The sequence below is a fragment of the Varroa destructor genome, unplaced genomic scaffold (assembly GCF_002443255.2).
Source record: "Varroa destructor unplaced genomic scaffold, Vdes_3.0 BEIS01000004.1, whole genome shotgun sequence".
NCBI lineage: Eukaryota > Metazoa > Arthropoda > Arachnida > Mesostigmata > Varroidae > Varroa > Varroa destructor.
Window position 1 is genome coordinate 16436722 of NW_019211457.1, and position 8638 is coordinate 16445359.

Below are 8638 nucleotides of genomic sequence, written 5' to 3' on the forward strand. Positions count from 1 at the left end.
TATATATAGAATGTCAAAGTGAACTGTTGTCGTTAGCTCACCGGAGCAAAAGAGGGGGTTCAGTTTTGGAGGTCTGGTTTACTTTTTTTTTTGAAGGGCACCGTAAAGGATCTTGACCCGAATCGAAAGATTGTCACACCGTTATCAAACGTCTTTCCTATATACTAATCAGATTATCCTTGTAGTAAGATATCCTTGAAACGACCGCGTTGACCGTCGATAAAAGGCCTAGCAGGGATCAATATACAGTCGTGGATAGAGCAACGCTTCGACAATGTATAGCGGTACATGTTTTGAGGATGCGATTTTGGTTTTCGTTCTCACTGACTTTCTATGAATCTCTAGCGCGCTCCTGTCATTACCCCCATCCTCTCCGTCACACCCCATCACACGCCGCAATACGATAGGACGGTCATCAAAATCCATTATTCTGAACTTTAAAGTTTCAATATTTTTAGGCTTTTTTTAAATTATATTATTATTATACGAGTAAGTATTTTTAACTTTTTTTGTAGACTTTAAAGCGAAGTATTACGTAATTACGTATTATTACACTATTTCTAGGTGCCACAAATAGGCAGAACGTCTTAGGGGACAGTGACAGCTTTTTGTCATCGTAATGAGACGAATTTGGAACCAAATACCCGCTGGCAAGTATAACAGCTTTGGGTGGCATTAGTCCAATCCAGGGAATTCTATCAGCAGGGGGCTGCCGGAACTAGCTTCCCCTCTTATCGTGCGAACTAATGTATACGTATTATTACTAGCTTGATAGTACCAATATACGCCGTAAGAACAGATTATCACAAGGGTTAGCGCCCGAAAAATATTTTTCTGGGTTTGTTTGTGTAGCCCGAAGTAAGCGTTTGGATGAAACAAAACCAGTACCGTTAGGATGCCCTCTATTGTTGCTTGTCATTTGTCACATCAGTTATGATGTTTTGCAAAGGATTATTAACTGGGATTACATCAAATCTAGAAGTGAAGAGCTACTCAGATAAACTTCACTACTTCATAAACTTCGATGCGCGTCCTTGGACCAGAAGGCCTATCGTATCGGCGAAAAACGCCGCTTCCTACCCGTCGTTCCACTAAACATTAAGGATTGTTTTACATTCGGTGTTATAGTACATCTATAATCAAATACGGCAATGTTTTATCTCTACGCAAAAACAAGACAATATAGATAATAATAATAATAATAGACCTTATAGTTGTGCATTTGTACAGGGCACTGAAGTGCTTCGAGCTCTCTGTATATTAATACTTTTAAACGTGGTAACTTTCTGTTTTCCTATAAATTGCACTCGTGGGCACGAATCATAGATAAAATCATCATAAAAGGAATGATATCGTTAACTCGTCTATGTCCCCAAGTACGAAAACGATTGTCCCAATTCCATTGTTTTTCTCCGGTTGGATGTTGACGTGTTAATGGGACACCGAACCAAGTCATTTGGACCATTGAAGGGGTTCAACAAAGCTGCGTCTCTTATATTCCTAACACAAATCGTTGACATATTGTTTCGAGAAGGGGCAACAACAAGTATGGCAAAAAGTTCAGCCGCTCTATGGCATTTGAATCGTACGAGTATATTGCAATATCTATATAGCACTAAACAAGACGGAAAAGGCAGAATCGAAAAAAAAAACAAACAAACAAACAAACAATTGGACGAAAGTTTCCATGTCAACAAAACAATGACGACTGGAACCATGCCACCATTTTCGAAATGACTCTACACCGTCTTAGCCATCCTTTCCGCTTGTTATTTCTGCGAGCCGTTACCTCGTGTCTCTATAGTTATCACATGCGCCTAATTACTTCGATATATTCTTGCGGAATAAGCTAAGGCGAAATGGGCTTATCGCACAAAATCATGCTTGTTAGTTTGTTTGTCTGTTATGCTCTTACATACAATTGTGTTTTTTTCTCTTTTTGCTTCAATTTACTTTTGTGCGTTGTATAGATGTGCGTGTGCTTGATAGGTGAACATTGTATATTGTATATAATCGGTGTGCATTTGTAGATCTCCGCCAATGTCAGTTCGAGCGGTGTAGTACACGCAGCCTGGAACATTTGCAAAGAGACCCGTAGGGGAGACCTTGTCAGTCCTGATGCGTAGAGCGAACAAAGTCAGAGCTAATCTGGAATGGTGGTTCATAAGCTTTACAGTTTTAATTACGCTGTGTCCTTAGAAGAGGGGGGCGGAGGAGGTTGAGAAGCTACGACCAGCTATCATTAGCAGTGAAAACAGAGCCGGACAATATCTTGCGTATATATAGTGTTAATGTTTATGTCAGACATCATGTCAATTTCTGCTGATAATATTATCGTATCATTTGATTGGTTTTTTTGTACGACCAGTCAAAACGTAGGAGTGAGGGACCGCCGTTGATAAGTCTGATTACAAATTTCGTATCTAATTACCGCGAATATATATATATATATATATATATATATATAGGTTCATGCTTTTTCGTACGTCTGTGAAATAAAGGAAATTTACATTAATTACTCACGGACAAAGACCATGTATCATAATATGGTGCACCCCTATCGGTATCGACGTATATGCAACTAGGTATAGCCATTAAACGTTACTGAAGGAAAGACCTGTTGGATTTGTCATAAAATCAAAATACGTCTAGGAAAGGCCATCATCAATAATACAAAATTGCTCTGTCGGCTTTAGCCAAATAGCCAGATTTAAGCGCGTTTATTATGCAGAGATCGAACACAAACGCTGATATATTCATTTTGTATATTGTCTGGTTTCGTAAAATGCATTTGTGTAGTTGTTGGCAGATCCCAGAAGCATTGCCCGCGTTTATGTGCTGCTACCTTGAAACCCATTCTCACAATCAATATAAGATATTATTGGATATTCCTTGAAGTATTTTCATTTTAAGCTCACGTTCCACGAGACTAATTTCGATGCTTTTTAGAGATTTTACCCCAATGGTAGCTCGATTTCTATATGGTCGTTATGCTACCAATTGACAAGATTGCAATGTCTCCAAGCCATGTAAACTGGCATCAGCATGCTTACTATTTAAGGAAAGCCTGAGCATAGCCGAAACCAGATGCGTATCAGATCTTCATTTCATCCACTGTTTCTTCACCAAAGAATATACTCCGTTCACCCGACACCTCAATTATCATAGCGAACGGTAGCGCACTGTTTTTAAATCGACTATATATCTATATCTATATATATATATATGCGTCGTTGTCGTAATCGTATCAGGCACCAGGATCTACTAAATATCTGATAACAGGCAATTTAAATGTTCCGACGCTGTTTCTGGGGTCGCCGCAGTGCGACCGATTTCCGACTCTGCTAATATCTATTCCGATCTATCGATGCGATCAGCGATCGGTGGTCTGAAGTACACAGTCCATTAATAATCTGATTCTGACTGTTTGACCTTTAAGGTCAGCCTGAACCGTCGCCACCGCCATAGCACCAACGTTAGTGGCGGCTCCAATGCTACCCGCAAATACATGCACCAAACAGAACACTGCATAGACGCCCATAGAGGAGACTCTGCTTTTGCGACTATCCTTTTAACGCCGTTGATACCTTATGCGAACCGTATTCAGCTGTACGATCGTGTATCGACGTACTACTATAGGTCCATTTAACTACGTGGCCGGGCCATTTGTTGTTCAATTGATCAGATTTATTGTTGTCGTCCTTTCTTTTTGGCTTTGTTAATACAAACTCTATTGCCCGTTTCCACTACGTTACCATTCTTCGTACCTTTTTTTCTGCTCTTTTCTTTCGGTTTCATTTTCAGAACCGCAATGACAACGATGATAGCAGTGCACACTCTTACGGCGCTCCGTATTTCTTGCATCCGTTTTGCTGGACAGCCTGCGCAAAATCGAGCTGACGACTGAACAGTTCATCTTTGTCATTCAAAAAATCTGGGGTCCTTGTCATCGTATTTCTGCAACGGAAGAGATCAGGCACCACAAATCGTCATTCTGATTCTCTCTATCTGATCTCTCTTCTTCGGCTCTCTGTAGCTATCGTGAAGACGTTTATTCGGGGGGCGTTGTACACGTATGCACGCGTCGTCCCTTCAACAACGGAGCGATTTTGGCAATAACGACGATAACAACAGCTACCATGCCAACAACAGCGGAATCTCATAGCGGAATCCGCCACTTCGTCTTCAGTCGGAAGCTTCTGCCCGACTGTTAGCGCGGAACTGCCACAAAAACAGGATCTACGGAGCGACTTGTCGCCCATCAAGCTACTGGACTCGATAAAGAGCAGTTGTCTTTTAAACGAGATCGGTGCAGGTCAGCGCGCTGATGATGACGATTGCTCTAAAATAACGTTTATACACAGTTGGATAGCAAACGATGCACGACAGTTAGAAGGTCCACGGGAGGCCAAACGTGTGGCCAGTGAACGGGCCGTATAGCGACATCAGAGACCGAAATTGCCATAAAGAAAGGATTTAGATAAAGAGTAACTCAATCTATACCTATAAATAACTGTATCTACTCAAAGTGCATGTCATCGTACCTCGGGGCGAGTCGCATTGAAGACAGCGTCGAAGCCGGTCCATGTATGACTGACGCACTGTGGCTCAGCAAAATTGAGGCGATAGTAGATAGATGAAGGAGGCGCATTTTATCAAGTGTTCTTTTTTAAGCGATACACACTTATTTGTATATTTAATGATATTACTAGATATCTATAAAGAGATAGCTATATTTAACGTAATGCACAAGATCATCATTTGTTGACGACTCACTGTGCTTTGAAGTTATGCTGAAGCTGTGCCTACGAGCGATAATATGTAAAATAGTTTTGTGTAATTTACTAATATAGGGAATAATTGCGAGTTCCAGTGGATCCTATGAAAGCTAGATAGGAAAAGCAAAAATTGCAAGCTCAACAAATAGATTCTTTTCAGCCATACGTCGTCTACGCGCTGATCTTCCTATTCTCTATAAACTTCAAGGGGTCGTGCCATTGCACCCGTTGTCACGTTTAGATACACCCTGACAAAATTCAACAGAATGACTTCAAAGCAGTAGCCTGCGCAGCGAATATTTTGCTCGTGTCTTGGTTCGTCTGTACATGACATGTACGCACCACGCTATTGAACCTGGTTAACGACCTGTGGTTTACGATAAGAATTTTGTAAAAAAAAAAACACATATTTGGCTATTTACTGTGGAAAACAGCGTAGTCATCACTATCACCTCCCCAGTCGACGCCCCCGCTACGGAGATGAACTTGCTTCACCCTATCTGCATACGAACATCGCCCAGAGCCACACGTAGTTAAGTTAGTACTTCTCTCCTTAAGGACAAGCCTCTATTTTATCTATGTATTGGTTAAGAGTGATGGCTGGTCATCCATTCCATCGGGAAAAACGAGCTTCTGCCTCCAGCAGCCAAGACCAGGGGGCTTTAAGCAGCGCTCCAACGGTGAAGCCCTAGCTCAGTTTGGCTCCTGGTAGAGTGGAAACCCCATATCAATCCATACAGCGACGATAGACGCACCAGCAGCAGTAGGATCTCCCGGTCAGTCCAGTACCGTCCAGTCGGCTCACTTGGTCATCGATATTGAGCTCGCCGTGTTCACTGAAGTCTTTTCCCCTTTGGGTCAAAAGAAGTAGTCGTGTGTTGTTTTCTGTGAGTGGCGTGTCCGTAAGCATTTGTATGTGTGAGCCTATGTGAGCGCCGTGTGTATGGTGCATGCGTCTCGCCTTTTCTCTTTCCTGTTTCTTGCCAGTCCGCGTCTGTGGCGATGTATGCGTTTGAGGGGTACAAACCGAATGGGGATTCGCTTAGGCCAGAGGGGTGTAGACTACTAGGAGAAGCATTTTTTGTGCAGCTGACCCCTCGCTCCTCCCCTCGGAGCATCCAGAATCCACCCACGCGAACAACCCCCTTTAGTTATTGCTTCCCGTGTCTCGTATACAGCAGCAGCGCTAGGCCGGCGATGCTCTGCCAGGGGTGGACCCAAGGGATGATGCACCGGTGCCTACTGTAAGACTGTTCGAAAAAAAACCATCGTGATATATATGTATATATACTTCATTATTATTTTGAGTTATAATTTCAAATAGAATAATATAAGAGGCATACCAACTAAATGACAATATCCATGCGCTTAGTTGAAGGATAGCAGTATTATGTTTATGTAATTGTTGCATGCAGATGTTCCAAATAAATGCTAAGGGCCAGGAGTAGGCAGGCCTTCGCATATGCGCCATCTTTGTCCATGATTGCTACAGGCCGCTACCTTTCTTATAATGCATTTTAGCAGTTCGAGCTATCCCCGTGTAGTACTCTATATTATCTTGGCTTAACTTAGATAAGTCCTGCTTACCTTAGTTGAAGTGGAAGGAGCGTTGGCACAAGCATTCCTTTTTACGTTCCCTAAGGACAACAAACACTCGCTTCCTTGGGGAACTCCACTTGCCAGGGCTGGGTTCTTTTCCATTGGTCTTGAAGCCTTCGACCTGCCAATAGAAGAGGCTCTATTCGGTTTTGTACAGTCCGTATTTATTTCCTGGGTTTGATAGGTCTAAGTACATTCGTAATCTTAGCTAAGCCCTTTCCCCAATGCTTTCGACGATCGAGTCGCTTTTTTCAATTTTAGGCATGAAGGCAATGAAAGACGTCAAAATGATGTTAAAAGTTAACCCGAAATATCGAGTACTGTCTATAACAGAAAAGCAATGGCTCAATTCAGTAGAACTTTAAGTTTATTTTGTGTGTTCGTCGAACTGTTATACATATAGCAGAGAGCACACAGCTGGCGGATTTTATTTTATTTTTATTTATTGATTTTTTTTTTACTTAACAACAACTAGATGCCATTTGAGACTGTGACGGACTATTAATGTGTCGCTGTAATATATCTGTGGGTAGAGTAATTACTTGCTAATATTGTATAGAAACCGTTGGGGTTCAGGTTCGAATCCAGCCGTAGACACACGTTGTTTCGTGCAGGAAGCCAGCCGTCCGCAGAATGAAACGCATCTAAATCGACACAGAGAACCTCGTGACTTTACCTAGTTAACTAATATCAGTAAACAACCTTATCCGCATTGGGCTTAAGCGGTAACGCGAAGCGTGCAAGAGTATCTTTAATTTAATTTAAAAACATGATTATCCATTATGTTTCGGAAACAACGAAATTCTCATAGCTATAAAAATCCACCCTAAATCGATAGCAACAGGTTTAAAAGAACCTTCCACAACGTCTTACTGAAAATATTTATCCGGCACACTTTTTCATCCTTCATTTTCATCGCACCCCATATTAGAAATAATTATACAGACCATTAAAGCGATACCCCACAGAAGGTCGTTAATTATGAAGAAAGATTTGCCAAAAATTTAGATACATCGAAGCTCGGGGATACATTCGTGTGGTAAATGTTTATACAGCCCCTTTTATACGTAGTTTCGCAATGGTAGAGCCTCGCAACGGAAACGTTGCTTAGTCCAAATGTTAGTATAGGGTTTTATATGTACCGCGATCGTTCCCTTGTTTTGGGAGCGTCGCCTACCGCGCACCCCTCATTCCGCCTCGTTGTGGAGCCCGAACCTCTGTGTGGTGTACTGTGATGCATCGTGTCCAGCGAACAACAAACTTAAGCTACACTTCATTCCAACCAGTCGTACATAGTGGTTGTTATGTTTGCGCGGCCAACACCCGGATGCTAGGAAACTGCATTTCGTTGCTATAGCCAGCGGACTGCGTATCGCTGTGGGAAGTTGTAGACAGATAGAAGCCAAGCGCCTGTTGGAGGGCTAAGGGACCGTAGGGGGTTATCCCGGGCGGTGCCGGCTTGGGTGGTGGCGGGGGCGTTAGTGGCGAGCTTGATGGTTTTCGCATCCGACAGCGAAAAAGGGGTGACGCGGGAAAGCCCGATGATTGGGCTCAAAGCGTGTTAACACTATGGCAGCCGTTATAGCAACCTTGGCTATGGCCAGCCAATTCTATGGCCAACGTATTACCAGCCCAAGACGCCTAACTGCTAGGGAATTCCACGGGATAACATAAAGCTGACTAACTGGGTGTGTAAGCCGTAACTATAGAAATTTTATGGTGACAAGCACCACCCCCAATATAGCGGCGTATAGCGCGATCAAATAGCAAAGACGTAAATCGACAAAATAAGGCCGAGCTCAAAAATTACAGTAGGACCACAACAAAACTCGAAAGGGAGAACTGATAATCAGCAATGTGTTTCGGCACAGGGGGAATGGGGGAGGGGAGGGGGGTTAACGAGTAGCCGAAACAAATTAAGAGAAAAGTTTAGGGTAGGAAAGCCATAAAGGGAAATAAAATGAAAATAAGCAAAACATGAAGGAATGAGAGGATTCTAATGGGTTTTAGAATTGGGTACTGATACTAGTTAGGTTAAATACTGGCGCTAACAGTAAGTTTCCTGCCGTTTGGGAAATGAGAAACAGAAAAAGGAAGGATTTTCGCGAACAAAATGGGTAATGTGCGATACAACACCTGAAAGCAGGATGCACAAACGTCCTATCTGGCAGCTATGGTTTTGTTTTGCATAGCCCATCTGGCCTGAGATGACCAAACCTTTTTGTAGCAGGACCATGACGACGTGAAAGGGGTTCCCACGC

The 8638-nt window shown here is 42.6% G+C and overlaps 1 long non-coding RNA gene across 1 annotated transcript in view; it reads left to right on the forward strand.

Annotated features, from left to right (window-relative positions):
• Nucleotides 1-6381, forward strand: part of LOC147755899 (uncharacterized) — a 72077-nt gene extending 65696 nt beyond the window's left edge. Inside the window, exon 2 of the long non-coding RNA XR_015326714.1 lies at nt 3805-6381. This is a non-coding gene — a long non-coding RNA (uncharacterized LOC147755899). The remainder of the gene's footprint in view (nt 1-3804) is intronic.
• Nucleotides 6382-8638: the final 2257 nt, after the last annotated feature.